Source organism: Leucoraja erinacea, chromosome 5 (genome assembly GCF_028641065.1).
Source record: "Leucoraja erinacea ecotype New England chromosome 5, Leri_hhj_1, whole genome shotgun sequence".
Taxonomy (NCBI): domain Eukaryota; kingdom Metazoa; phylum Chordata; class Chondrichthyes; order Rajiformes; family Rajidae; genus Leucoraja; species Leucoraja erinaceus.
The window spans coordinates 14,350,169-14,366,261 of record NC_073381.1 but is presented as its reverse complement, the minus strand read 5'-3'; positions in this window follow the sequence as shown (position 1 = coordinate 14,366,261).

Sequence of the window (16,093 nt, the reverse complement as noted above, 5' to 3'; positions counted from 1 at the left end):
TGATTGGATTTCAATGCAAAAAAACCCTTTTGAGTCACACATAAAGCCGCATGCATCGTGAGGCATTTTAGTAAATCTGGACAAGTTCTCGTCTCGATCCTCAAAATACCTTGGGCTGCTCTCCTGCCAAAATGTGGCTGATGTGGCTCCTCAGGGATGTCCCAGCCTAGTTAGTTGAATTGCAAATCAACATTAGCCTAGATCTGATTCGGCCTGAGTGAGCTTACTCAGAACTCACCTGTTATTGAGTGGAATCGTGGTTACAATTTTTTGTGATGTGATTGTAATTGCACATGCATTTGGCTCTTGTTTCATAAAACATGTTGAGTTGAGGTATAGAGCCACTTCATTGATCACAGAGATACTTCTGGCATGGATAAGCCATTTCCTACTTCAATGTTTCAAATGTATTTTATTGTCACAGGTATCTGGATAAATTATTATTTTGCATGCAATTCAATAATGTCTTGCTAAACAAAAACACAATCATAAATAAGTACCAAATTGCAATGATCTAATTTGATTTGTTGTCATGTGTACAAATTATTTGTTTTGTGCTATCTGGTCAACGGAAAGACAATACATGATTACAATCCAGCCGTTTACAGTGTATAGATACATGATAAGAGAATAATGTTTAGTGCAAGGTAAAGCCAGTAAAGTCCGATCAAGGATAGTCCAAGGGTCACCAATAGGGTTGCCAACGTTTTCACTCCCAAATAAGGGACAAAAGGTCAAAATAAGATAGCATCCTTCAGCTGAAATATTAAACCAGGGTCCATTTTTTGCCCTCTTGGTTTTAATGGTAAATCACCCTTGGTGTAATTTTGAAAGGAAATTGATGCCGGTACAAATGAGCCTCATATAATATTTACCCTTCACTCCACATTCCTATTAAAATACATAATATGACATTATCACATTGCAGTTGGCGAACAATGCTGGCAAATTGACTGCCATGTCTCGTTACTATACAGCAGCCAGTAGCAATGATGAGTTTAATTGGTTTAAGAATATTCTGAGGTCATGAAAGGTGTTGCAAGAACTGTTTTTTTTTTGTCAAGCATCGTCTGCTGAAAAATAAAATTAATCAAAAAATATTATTTGGAACTGGAGCACAACTAATGCCGCTTTTGTGTTTTTTTTGCAATGATATATGACATGGCCCTGAATAATTTGAGCAGAGAACAGTTGTCTGCAGAGATGAGCACATTGAATGCATAAGTATGCGATGTACAATTTGTTTTTGGATTAATTCGTTCCATTAAACAACATTGATAAAACATGACCAACAAACCCCAACTAAAAGTTAATTCAGAAAATATGCTTCTCAATCTCTGAGGGTATTTATCTCGTTTTTATTATTACCACAGAATAATGATCCTAATATTTTTTTCTAAATCAGCACAAGGCTTAGAATTTATCACGTTCCTATAGTTGACATATTTTTATGGAATTTCTCTATTGGCATTCATCCAAACATCATAGTATGTGAAGTGATGGTGACAAGAAAGATTGTTGTGAATATTTTTCTGCATTATTATTGAATTTAATTATTTTCATTCACATACCGGTGAAAGACTGTCGGTCTCCTGAATCTGTATTATGGAGGTTTGAATGTGATATGCCTTCAATTAGAGTGACTTTCACAATAGGACTAGCAACTCTTAATGACAATTAATATATTTTTTTAAATCCAGGCTTCTTTACTTAATGAGTTTGGTTAATTAGAAGGTTTGAAATTGAAACTGTTAATTAACTTGGGTCATTCTGTGGAAATAGCTGTCTCCAGGGTTTTGCTACTCTCGTTAAATTGGAAATTCCCATAAGAATTAAAACAGTGCTGATGATCCTCTTGGTGCAAATTAGTTCCTCTCTGACTCTTTTCAGTTTGGACATAGCATCAAATGGATATTAATTTCATTATTGATATCAAATTGGTTGAAATTAATTTATAAGCTCATAAGGTCATGAGATAGGAGTAAAATAAGGCCATTCGGCCTATCAAGTCTACTCCGCCATTTAATCGTGGCTGATCTATCTCTTCCTCCTAACCCCATCCTCCTGCCTTCTCCCCATAACCTTTGACATCTGCACTAATCAGGAATCTATCTCTCTGTAATTACCTGTAAATTCAAATATGCATTTAAGTACATCCAAGAAAATGGGAACAGGTCATGGTCCAATGGGCCAAGCACAGATGGATCACCTTAGACAGCATGGACGAGTTGGGCCGAAGGGCCTGTTTCTGTATGACTCAACTCTATGACTCTATGGCTGCTAATACGACTCTCACAGGGGTGGAAGATTGCAACCTTCACGTGGTCCGCCCTGTTTTGACGAATGCAATCAACCCAGCATATAAGATGAAATAGAACAAGTTGTCCTACAACTTTAGGCTGTGCAGCCATACGCAAGAAAAAGAAGACATGTATTTCCTACAGGAATAATTTGGGACAACAGTGCAGGATTTCTCAGCTCTATTAATACTAAGTTGTTCCAACTTTGGTGGTGAATTCGTCGAACATAGAACAGCACAGCACAAGAACAGGTCCTTCAACCCATAATATCTGCGCAGAACAAGATGCCAAGAACATATACCAAGGAAATACTAATATAGTTCATTCAGAAAATATTCAGATCCCTTCCCTTTTTCCACATTTTGTTACATTACATGCTTATTTAAAAATGGATTAATTTTTTTAAATCAACAATCTACACACAACACCCCAGAATGAAGAAGCAAAAACAGGTGTTGAGAATTTTTTTGCAAAGTAACTAAAAAGAAATAACTGAAATATCACATTTACATAAGTATTCAGGCCCTATGCTATGACACCCCAAATTGAGCTTAGGTGCATCCTGTTTCCATTGATTATCCTTAAGATGTTACTCCACCAGTGGTAAATTAAATTGATTGTACATGATTTGGAAAGGCACACCCCTGTCTATATAAGGTCCCACAGTGCATGTCAAAGCAAAAACCAAGTCATGAAGACGAAGGAATTGTCTGTAGACAGGAGACACAGATCTGGGGAAGGGTATAAAACAATTTCTGCAGCATTGCAGGTCCCGAAGAGCACAGTGGCCTCCATCATTCTTAAATGGAAGAACTTTGAAACCACCAGGACCCTTCATAGAGCTGGTCGCCCGGCCAAACTGAGCAATCGAGGGAGAAGGGCCTTGGTCAGGGAAGTGACCAAGTACCCGATAGTCACTCGAACAGAGTTCCAGAGTTCCTGTGTGGAGATAGGAGAACCTTCCAGGAGGACAACTATATCTTCAGCACTCCACCAATCAGGCCTTTATGGTAGAGTGGCCAGACATGACAGCCCACTTGGAGTTTGCCAAAAGGCACCTGAAGGACTCCCAGACCATGAGAAACAAGATTCTCTGGTCTGATGAAACCAAAATTGAACTCTTTGGCCTGAATGCCAAGCGTCACGTCTGGAGGAAACCAGGCACCGCTCATCACCTGGCCATTACGGTGAAGCATGGTGGTGGCAGCATCATGCTGTGAGGATGTTTATCAGCGGCAGGAACTGGGAGACCAGTCAGGATCGAGGGAAAGATGAATGGAGCAAAGTACAGAGAGATCCTTGATGAAAACCTGCTCCAGAGCGTTCTGGACATTAGACTTGGCGGAGGTTCAACTTCCAACAGGACAACGACCCTAAACACACAACCAAGACAACACATGAGTGGCTTTGTGACAAGTCTGTGAATGTCCTTGAGTGGCCCAGCCAAAGCCCGGACTTGAACCCGATCGAACATCTCTGGAGGGACCTGAAAATAGCTGTGCATCAACGCTCCCCATCCAACCTGACAGAGCTTGAGAGGATCTGCAGAGAAGAACGGGAGAAATGACCCAAATACAGGTGTGCCAAGCTTGTAGCGTCATACCCAAGAAGACTTGAGGCTGTAATCACTGCCAAAGGTGCCTCAACAAAGTACTGAGTAAAGGGTCTGAATACTTATGTAAATGTGATATTTCAGTTATTTCTTTTTAATTACTTTGCAAAAATTTCTAGACACCTATTTTTGCTTTTTTATTATAGGGTATTGTGTGTAGATTGATGATAACAAAAATGAATTTAATCCATTTTAGAATAAGGCTGTAACGTAACAAAATGTGGAAAAAGTGAAGGGGTCTGAATACTTTCTGAATGCACTGCATACATTGTTCAGTAAATTGAAAACTGGACAACTAATTAAATCACACAAGAGCAATTTTATTTTTAAAAATCATTGAGTGCACATGGTTTACTTGTCACTATTTCCTGGATACTTTTTTCAAGATCGACTAATATTTGTAACATGCAGTTCATTATTTTGAGTGTGATTCATGTAATTTGCTCATATTTGTGAGCTTTTCATAAATAAATTCCCACCCCAGTCATTCCTTCTTTTCTCTGCTCCTGTCAGGCAAAAGAGTCAAAATCTTGAAAGCGTGTGCCACCAGACTAAAAGCCCTGTCCCAGGGTACGAGTTCATTACAAGAGTTCTCCGAATTTGCCCTGATTCGAACTCGGAGATTTACGGTAACGGCCACTCGTCGGTACTCGGGGCTCTCGTGGACATTTTTCATGGTTGAAAAATCTTCACGAGTCTTCCCGTGCTTACCTGCCATTAGCGAGTTTTCCCGAGTACCTGCCGTTAGCGCTAAGAGACGTCCCCAAGCACCAACGTACCTGCTACGTTCACTCTCCGTGCTTACCACGAGTATGATTTTTCTTTTTTTTAACTCGGGAGAGCTCTTGGAATGAACTTGTACCGTGGGCTTTCAGGAACAGCTTCTTCCCCTCTCATCGGGCTTCTGAACGGTCATTCCATAAGCTGGAGTACAGTTCAATTCACCTCTAACCCATTGCAAACATTGGCCTTTGTTCATGGAACTAATGCACTACAATGTTGCAAACTATATTCTGCACTGTGTATCTTCACCTTTGCTCTAAGTATTGTACTTGAGTTTGACCTGATTGCATTGACGTATAGTATCATCTGAGCTGAATGGATAGCATGCAAAACCAGGGTCTGGAATACACTATCTGAAAGCAGGTTAAATTGTGGTGCTGTGGAGAGGTATCAGGAAATTCACTCTACAGTTGTGCAGCTGTTGCCTCACAACGCCAGAGCGCCAGAGATACAGGTTCGATCCTTACCTTGTGTGCGGGGTCAAAGAAAGAGCGTTCAAGTCGCCGCCCTGTTTCCACCAATCTTTCCACCACCTCGCACAAGAAGCGCAAGACGCCATTGCATAGGTAAAAAAAGGGAAGAGGTCCTGAAGGGAGGATTTAGGGAGTTGGGAGGAGAGTTAAGAAAAAGGACCAAAAAGGTAACAATCTCAGGATTACTGCCTGTGCCACGTGACAGTGAGAGTAGGAATGGAGCGAGGTGGAAGATAAATGCGTGGCTGAAAGACTGGTGCAGAGGGCAGGGATTCAAGTTCCTGGATCATTGGGACTTCTTTTGGGGAAGGTGGGACCTGTACAGAAAGGATGGGTTGCACTTGAACCTGAGGGGGACCAATATCCTAGCGGGGAAATTTTCTTTACTCAGAGAGTGGTAGCGGTGTGGAATGAGCTTCCAGTGGAAGTGGTGGAGGCAGGTTCATTGGTATCATTTAAAAATAAATTGGATAGGCATATGGATGAGAAGGGAATGGAGGGTTATGGTATAGAAACATAGAAATTAGGTGCAGGAGTAGGCCATTCGGCCCTTCGCGCCTGCACCGCCATTCAATATGATCATGGCTGATCATCCAACTCAGTATCCCGTACCTGCCTTCTCTCCATACCCCCTGATCCCCTTAGCCACAAGGGCCACATCTAACTCCCTCTTAAATATAGCCAATGAAGTGGCCTCAACTACCCTCTGTGGCAGAGAGTTCCAGAGATTCACCACTCTCTGCGTGAAAAAAGTTCTTCTCATCTCGGTTTTAAAGGATTTCCCCTTTATCCTTGTATGAGTGTATGAGTGCAGGCAGCTGGGACTAAGGGGAAAAAAGTTGTTCGGCACGGACTTGTAGGACCGAGATGGCCTGTTTCCGTGCTGTAATTGTTATATGGTTATATGGTATGCAGATACTGAGAAGTGTGTTCAGCTCTGACTGAACAATTTCTAATCTTGTGATGTGGACACAATAAGAAGACCTTGTGTGCTATTTGTGTGGAGTTTGCACGTTCTCCCTGTGACCGCGTCGGTTTCCTCCAGGTACCTCCATACCTCAAAGACATGTGAGTCTGGAGGTTACTCACCCTCCGTATATTGCCCCTAGTGTGTAGGAAGTGAATGTGAAAGTGTGATCATGTAGAACTAATGGGACCAGGTCGATCAATGGTCGGCGTGGACTCGGTGAGGCAAAGGGCCTGTTTCCATGCCGTAACTCTAAGGCTAAGAACTAAAACTGGACAATTTTTTTTATAATGCAGAAAGCGTATAATGAATGAGCATTCATTGCAATCAAAGACTGACATTTGAAAATATGCAGTAGTTTTTGTGGGTTATTTTGGTGATTGCTCTTAAGTTGTGATCAACTATTAAAGACATTTAAGCTGATTAGATTTCATTGTTTTGCACAGAGCTGTGAAACAACACTGTGAAAATCACAGAAGATATATCACTTTGATTGTGCAATGAAATGCCTACATTAAAATAACTAATGGGACCTGCTATTTTTTCAATCCACAACTATCAGAAGAAGTCCCAGATGTGTTAAAAAAAAAAAATAGTCTCAGTAAGTCTTGATTGCTGCAATAGTGAGCAAATGACTCGGGCCTATAAAGTATGCAGGTGTGTCATTTCAGGATTTATTTGTTTCCTTTGTCAACCTGAGGGGAAATGCAATTTTATAGACAATAGGTGCAGGAGTAGGCCATGTGGCTCTTCGAGCCAGCACCGCCATTCTATGTGATCATGGCTGATCATCCCCAATCAGTACCCCGTTCCTGCCTTCTCCCCATATCCCCGGACTCCGCTATCTTTAAGAGCCCTCTCTAGCTCTCTCTGAAAGTATCCAGAGAACCGGCCGCCACCGCCCTCTGAGGCAGAGAATTCCGCCGACTCACCACTCTCTGTGAGGAAAAAGTGTTTCCTCGTCTCCGTTCTAAATGGCTTACCCCTTATTCTTAAACTGTGGCCCCTGGTTCTAGACTTCCCCACCATCGGGAACATGTTTCCTGCCTCTAGCTTGTCCAAACCCTTAATAATCGTATGTTTCAATAAAATCCCCTTTCATCCTTCTAAATTCCAGGGTATACAAGCCCAACCGCTCCATTCTCTCAGCATATGACAGTCCTGCCATCCCGGGAATTCACCTTGTAAACCTACGCTGCACTCCCTCAATAGCAAAGTTTAGTTTTATTTCTATTCCCTGGTCCGACTTTACATTCCAAATTCAGATTCATATTATCTCTCAGATGGGATGGGGAAATAGAGTTACAAGCAGAGATGGGCATCTATTAAACAAAGCATCCAATGCAGAAACACACTCTTACATCGTGACTCCTGCAAACATCTGCACCTTGAGGCTTTCTGCCTGAATGATTTTTCATCTGGTGTACAGCCATTGTTGCATCTTGGAGGACAGAAGGATAAGGGTTCAGTTTTAATCAGCAACTAGGGGACCATGCCCACTGCAGAATTAGTCTTCTTTCAGGCCAATTGATCTCCAAGGGTAGGACAACGGGTCGTCTCAGAGTCACCGAGATCGGCCCCAACAAATCACCTCCACATGCAGCAACGATGAGGATTGCCCCCAAAAGTATTATGTCTGTCTTCTCCTGCTCCAATTGCATTCTGTTAGTGCAATCTTCCATGGCTGTGGAACTAATACTGTTCTCTGATCCAGTGAGACTTGAAATGGAAACTCCAGTACAGTGCTAAGGGGGTTGCACATATGCTGATGCACCCTTTCCGATGAGTCATGGAAACAAGTCTCAGTGCTTTCTTTCTAAGGGTGGAAGTAAACAAGCCCATGGCAGTAGTTTAGAGAAGAACAAGAAGTTCTCTCCTGGGCCATTGACGCCATTTCCCCTTATTTAACTCCATTGCAGAAGCAAATGATTCCACCATTATCACAGTGCAGGACATAAAAGCTTGCTGTGCCCAAATTAGTTGCTATGTTTTCTAAACTGCAACAGGGGCCACATTAAAAAAAAATGTATTTCCTTGGCTATGAGGGCTTTGGGAGATCCCGGGAGTTATAGTTAAGGACTATACAATGGAACAATTTGGACTGATTGAAGAAAGTCAACACAGAGCTCTGAAGAGTCGATCACATCGGAGCAACCTGCTGCATTTTTGGAATGTAGAAGGAATAAGGAAACACATTTGGGTTCAGTTTATCTAGATTTCCACACGAGATTGGATAAGGTGACATATGACTAGTCATTCATCTGACGGCAAATGATTGGTATCAAGAGAATGGTTAGGCACTTGGCAGTAAGAATCGTAGGTGTGCTCAGAAATTCATTAATAGAGGGGAATACATATCCAAAACGTATCAAATATACAGTGATAGGTGACTTGGTAAGTATTGTAAAAGAAAGCGCAGCATTGCAATTATTAATAGTTTAATGAGTGGATGTATTTCATTCATTCAAGTACGAAGCATTCAACTTTAGACCAGAATCGGAAAGGACTAAGCTTTATGTAAGTAATATAAAACTCAGAAAAGTGAAGTTCAGAAAAATGGCAGTGATTGTGTATAATAAAAACAATCACAAATGTTTTCTGGATGTGATGCATTATGTCGAGAGGAGTATAAATCTGCAAGATTTATTGCTGGAGCATTGTGCATAATTCTGACCACCGCGCCTCGAAGGATATGTTGGCCAAGGACGATCAGAATATTACAGTTACATTTCACGAGGCGTTTATATAACCAGACTTCTGTTGTCTGATATATTTTTAACAGTGTGTAGGAAGGAATTGCAAAAGCTGGTTTATACCAAAGATAGACACAAAACGCTGGAGTAGCTCAACGGGTCAGGCAGCATCTCTGGAGAAAAAGGATGGGTAATGTTTTGGGTCAGAACCATTCTTCAGGCTGAAAGAAGAAGGGGGAAAAAGAATAGTGGATCCTTTCAGCCACGCATATTACCCCCCCCCCCCCCCCCCCCCCCCCCCCACCTCAACTCTTCTTCCAAGGCTCTACAAGGCACACGTCAGTAGAGTTAAGGAATGCTATCTGCCTGTATGGATGAGGACATCTCCATTTACACACACAAAGGATGCCAGCATTCAAGATAAAGGAGTCCAGCCAAAGGGGCATTTAAGCTCTCTGCCATCAGTGCACCAGGGCAGTAGCCTGCATCATCTACAAGATGTAACCACTGGGAGAACAAGAGGATCAGGCCCACCTCCAAGACTTCTTCCATGTCATAGATCATCTTGTCTTGAAAATGCGTCACCATCATTAAAGATGCTGGAGCACATTGCTACAGTACTCAGGGGTGCTGGGGTCAGGATGTTGAAATCTCCACTGAGCCGATTCATAGGTTCATAAGTTATAGGAACAGAATTAGGCCGTTTGGCCCATCGAGTCTACTCTGCCATTCAGTCGTGGCTGATCTAACCTTCCCTCTCAACCCCATTCTCCTGCCTTTTCTCCATAATCTTTGACTCCCTTACTAATCAAGACCTGTCAATCTCCACTTTAAAAATACCCATTGACTTTGCCTCCACAGCCGTCAGTGGCAATGAATTCCATCATCTCAATGATCACCACCCTCTGACTAAAGAAATTTCTCCCTATCTCCTATTTAATGGTACGTACTTTTTATTCTGAAATTGCAATGATTCAAAGATATTGCTCCCATCACCTTTTGAAAAGCGGTAAGGGATGAGCAGTCAATGTTTCCTGTAAAATAACTATAAATTGGCATGTGATTGAAACCTCCTCCTCCTGTGCTATTGGACGCCACCTCTTAAATGGAGGCAGAACAAAAACAAAAGCAAAAGCAAAATAGTCCAGAATCAGGGACCACAGTCTTAGAATAAAGGGGAGGTCATTTAAGACTGAGGTGAAAAAAAAACGTTTTCACCCAGAGAGTTGTGAATTTATGGAATTTCCTGCCACAGAGGGCAGTGGAGGCCAAGTTACTGGATGGATTTAAGAAAGAGTTAGATAGAGCTCTAAGGGCTAGTGGAGTCAATGGATATGGGGAGAAGGCAGGCACGGGTTATTAACCATATAACCATATAACAATTACAGCACAGAAACAGGCCATCTCGGCCCTACAAGTCCGTGCCGAACAAATTTTTTTCCCTTAGTCCCACCTGCCTGCACTCATACCATAACCCTCCATTCTCTTCTCATCCATATGCCTATCCAATTTATTTTTAAATGATACCAACGAACCTGCCGCCACCACTTCCACTGGAAGCTCATTCCACACCGCTACCACTCTCTGAGTAAAGAAGTTCCCCCTCATGTTACCCCTAAACTTCTGTCCCTTAATTCTGAAGTCATGTCCTCTTTGTTTGAATCTTCCCTATTCTCAAAGGGAAAAGCTTGTCCACATCAACTCTGTCTATCCCTCTCATCATTTTAAAGACCTCTATCAAGTCCCCCCTTAACCTTCTGCGCTCCAGAGAATAAAGACCTAACTTATTCAACCTATCTCTGTAACTTAGTTGTTGAAACCCAGGCAACATTCTAGTAAATCTCCTCTGTGCTCTCTCTATTTTGTTGACATCCTTCCTATAATTGGGCGACCAAAATTGTACACCATACTCCAGATTTGGTCTCACCAATGTCTTGTAGAATTTTAACATTACATCCCAGCTTCTATGCTCAATTGGTTGGGGACGATCAGCCATGATCACAATGAATGGTGGTGCTGGCTTGAAGGGCCGAATGGCCTCCTCCTGCACCTAGTTTCTATGTTTCTATACCTTAACTGGTGCTGACCTTAACCAGCATGCACCAGACCTCTTGTACACCATTCTAACCCCCATCTCCCATCCACCCACACAGAGCCAGCAGCGGCACAGTAGCCCAGTGGTAGAGTTGCTGCCTTACAGCACCGGTTTCAATCTCGATTACGGATGCTATGTGTACAGAGTTTACACTGAGTTTCTCCCCGTGACCTGTGTGTGTTCCTTCCTCCCACACTCCAAGGACGTGCAGGTTTGTAGATTAATTGGCTTCGGTAAAAATTGTAAATTGTCTCTAGTGTGTAGGAGATTGCTAGTGCACGGGGATCGATGGTCGGCGCGGATACGGTGGGCCGAAGGGCACTGTATCGCTAAAGTCTAAAGTCTAAAGAGCCAGCTTTTCTGCTTTTGATGTAATTGGCAGCGGAATTTTAGGTTGTGTACATAAAAGTGCAGGAAGTAAGGCACTGGCTTTAGAGCCAGTGTGTGGAATTCAACCACCACCTACCGAGACACCATCTGTTCCAATGCTGTTTTCTTTCTGAGAAAAACAGATTAGCACTTTCAGAGAAGAAATTTATGTTGCGTGTGAATTCTCTTACATTTCACTCAGTGGAGCTTTGGGAAAGGTTTATTTGTCTTGGAGGAGAGGGCGGGGTGTGGATGTCGCGAGCTATTCATTGACATTAAGGTCCATCCGAACGTCACTCTGGACAACTTCCCGAAACTTCCATAATAAGCTTCTCCTCTAGTTTGCAGATCGAAAACTAGGAATCATAAGCATGGATAGACACAAAGAACTGGAGTAACTCAGCAGGTCAGGCAGTATCTCTGGAGAAAAGCAATAGTGACGTTTCAGATCGCGATTCGCGACCCTTCTTCAGACCATGGGATGACATGAATAAATCTTGCAGCCAGCAGTAATAAACAGTAATTGAGGGAAATAATATGGGTAAAGGGAAGCTTAATAAATACATGCAGGAAAAACGTAGCAAAAGGGTAGGATACAGATGAGGAGAGATAGAAGAAGCCTCATGAAACAGTCCATCTCCTGACCAAGAGGATTGCTACCTTGGCGACACTGTGGTTCCATATTTATTCCCCTGGATCAGATAGTGTTAAGTGGGTGATGATAAACCAGCAGCTGGTCTACATCACTGCCCTTTATTTATTGCTTCTTCATTCTAGTGGACTACTGTCCATTTTGCCGTGCCCTGTTTCACCCAGTGCATGTTAGATTTGAGGCTACAGCTCCCATCGGTGCAGAGTGGCTTGGAGACATTCCTAATGGGGTGGGTGCAAAGCAAACGTGCACAAACTGGAAACAACCCCAGTCATAAAAGCTTGAGCTTGTCAGCCACGGCCAGTGCGATCCCTACGCTGAGAGTGGTTGCAGTAATGATCACAGTTCAGCAACAGTCTCTTTGGAGATGTGAAGATGACTCGCACATTGCAGTTTTGCAAACAAAGTCAATTATCCCTCCGTGTGCAAGAAGGAACTGCAGGTGCTGGTTTAAACCAAAGATAGACACAAAACGCTGGAGTAACTCAGCGAGACAGGCAGCATCTCTGGAGAGAAGAAGTGAGTGATTTTTCAGGTCGAGACCTTTCTTCAGACAGTCTGAAGAAGGGTCTCGACCCGAAACGGGTGATTGAGCAGAGAAAAGCAGAGAGAGCCCGGGGAGAGAGAGAGAAAGCTCTTGTAGAGGGCCCGACTCTAGTAAAAAGTTCTCGGGAAAGCCGAGCCGAGCCGAGGGTAGCGTGCGTCGACCTCAGAAGGGCTCTGAAGCTCTCGAATCGCCCTCGGGATCTGCAATACAGAGCCCACATGCTCGTTCTTTCCACGTCTTTTGTAGAACCGGGGAGGGAGGGGAAGAGTGGTGACGTAATTCACGGAAAACAATGCCCAGCTGGCAGCGCGTTGAAAACTGCGCAGGTGGCTGCGAGGAGCAGAGCCATTGTGACATCATCAGCTCGTTAACGTCAGCTCGTGAACTTCAAAAAAGATCTCAGATTGGTGAACAATTTTGGTAACAAACTCGAAAAAAATGAATCAAATGTTCAGACGAGGCGATTTTCGAGATCATGAGGTAAATCGCTACTGGAGTATGAAAAAATGTTACCATTAGTGCGTCGGGTTTTCGAGGAGATGTGAATCGCAGACGAACAAATACACACACAAATAAATACATCCACATCCAAGATCAGAGTTTTATATTATAATAGAATAGATAGATATTTAGACGTCACAACAAGAGTCAGATGAAGGGTCGGTTTGTTGTCTATGTTTGGACATACAAAGTATTGCCAAAATTGATGGAGTGGTGGAAAGGATTTAATTCTCTCTTTAATATAAAGTGTGGGTGGTCTCCGCAGAAAAAGAGGTTGAGAGATATTAAGGTTGTTCTTTTATGGTTTTCTGAAAGAGACCAGTCAAGATGAACTGTTTCATCTACAGAAGCCTGGGTTCGAAAGGGTACGATTCAAAGCTCAACTGAAGTAAGATTATTTCACAGAGTGTTAGCAATCCTTGGCTAGGCTTGCAAGGGAATTGGGAGTAGATAATAATGATACGTTCCACAGCAAATTCAACAGATTTCTTCCAGAAAATATTAATTTGGATGCAGTTGGTAAAATTTGAGATGATAATATGCAGCATATTTGCACAAAGCTGCTGATTGAAGAAAATAATATGGGTAAAGGGAAGCTTAATAAATACGTGCAGGAAAAACGTAGCAAAAGGGTAGGATACAGATGAGGAGAGAGAGAAGAAGCCTCATGAAACAGTCCATCTCCTGACCAAGAGGATTGCTACCTTGGCGACACTGTGGTTCCATATTTATTCCCCTGGATCAGATAGTGTTAAGTGGGTGATGATAAACCAGCAGCTGGTCTACATCACTGCCCTTTATTTATTGCTTCTTCTTCATTCTAGTGGACTACTGTCCATTTTGCCGTGCCCTGTTTCACCCAGTGCATGTTAGATTTGAGGCTACAGCTTCCATTGGTGCAGAGTGGCTTGGAGACATTCCTAATGGGGTGGGTGCAAAGCAAACGTGCACAAACTGGAAACAACCCCGGTCATAAAAGCTTGAGCTTGTCAGCCACAGCCAGTGCGATCCCTACGCTGAGAGTGGTTGCAGTAATTATCACAGTTCAGCAACAGGCTCTTTGGAGATGTGAAGATGACTCGCACATTGCAGTTATGCAAACAGTCAATTATCCCTCCGTGTGCAAGAAGGAACTGCAGGTGCTGGTTTAAACCAAAGATAGACACAAAACGCTGGAGTAACTCAGCGAGACAGGCAGCATCTCTGGAGCGAAGGAACAAGTGATTTTTCAGGTCTCGACCCTTCTTCAGACAGTCTGAAGAAGGGTCTCGACCCGAAACATCACCAAATCTTTCTCTCCAGAGATGCTGCCTGTCCCTCTGAGTTACTCCAGCGTTTTGCGTCTATCTTTATTTATCCCTCCCATGCATACCACACCGGTTGTGCAGTCAAGTCTTAGATTACACCTGCACTCAAAGTGGTATTTTCTGAATATGATGTCTGTAAGCTTGCTGCTGCACAAATTAATATTATTTGGTCCACCCATCTCTGTTCCGTAGGCTGGCAACATGCTCACTTAACTAATCATCTGGTACATTAATTTGGGATTTACCTCATGGAGAGAAGGCAGGTACAGGATACTGAGTTGGATGATCAGCCATGATCATATTGAATGGCGGTGCAGGCTCGAAGGGCCGAATGGCCTACTCCTGCACCTAATTTCTATGTTTCTATCTCCTGAAGCAATGCCCCGGGGCTGAGGTGATTGCCTTTCCAACAACCACAATTTATCTTTCCTTGTATAAGGCATGGCATGTTTCCCTGAAGGGCTTTAAAAATTATCCACTTAATTCTCTGTAGATCCTCGGTAAATCAGCTGCGGATGGTATAGTTTTGCTACTCAGCACCTGGCCTATCCACTTCTTGGCTGTTCAGTGATGTCTATCTGCAGGCTATCCATCCGCATCTGCAATCCATCAGCAAATATTTGGGCACTCTTGCTGTCCTCGATTTTGACTGATGATGGCATTCAGCTCAGCTGAGACTCATTTGATCGAATCTTCTCCAGCAATCTGCTTTTGTGCTTCTTCTGAATGGACCATCACAAGACTCGAAATCACACTACGTGGGGAATGTTTTCAATAGACAATAGGTGCAGGAGTAGGCTATTCGGCCTTTCGAGCCAACACCACCATTCAATGTGATTGTGGCTGATCATCCACATTCAGTACCCCGTTCCTGCCTTCTCACCATCCCCTCACTCCGCTATCTTTAAGAGCTCTATCTAGCTTTCTCTTGAAAGCATCCAGAGAATTCAATCCTTCCTTCAATACTTCAGAAAATGTTACCGGAAACTTTTCTGCTAGATGCCATAAATTGTATACATTTTGATGCACTCCTTACTTTTTGGAATTCTCCACCTGGTGGTTATGGAAGTTAGATCAGAAGATATTCAAAGAAGAGGAAGATAAAATGTTAAAAGATAAGCAAATTGTGGGTTATCTGGCAGTAGGCTCAGAAGAGGAATTGAGGCCTCAGCCATGATTGTATTGGATGGCAAGGCAGGCTTGATGGATCGAATGTTCTACTCATGATCCTATGTTTTAGTGTTCTTGATGAATGATCACCATGTAACGCTCAATTTATGCCACTGCCCTTTCACTGTAACACAAAGCATGGGTCTCACAAGCCAGCCACCTCCTGCCCCTTCTGTGGAAGAGCTTGCTGTTCCCACCAGGGCGTCATCAATCACCTCAGAGACCATAAAAATGATGTGGAAACACATCATCCTCAATCCCAAGGGACAGCCTAGGAAGAGAAGGAAAAGTTGGAAACTAATGGGATCAAAGATGTTGACATCATTTTGTCCCGCTTGGTTTTACTCTTCATTGAAAGCAAAGGTTAAAATTGCTAATTTAACTCTAATTGTTGGTATTAGTTTATCATTGTCATGTGTAGCAAGATACAGTGAAAAGTAAAAGAGGAGGTAAGGAGTTGGTGGTAGATGATTTTCAGATGTCTAGCTGGAGAAAATGTCACCTCATCCAAGATGAGGTATCAGAGATGCAGTACTGCAGCAAGAGAGCTGGTGAGGGGTTGCAGTGGGGGGAGGGTACCCACGCCTGGACTGATGTTCAAGTTAGACACAAAGAATTCAGCAG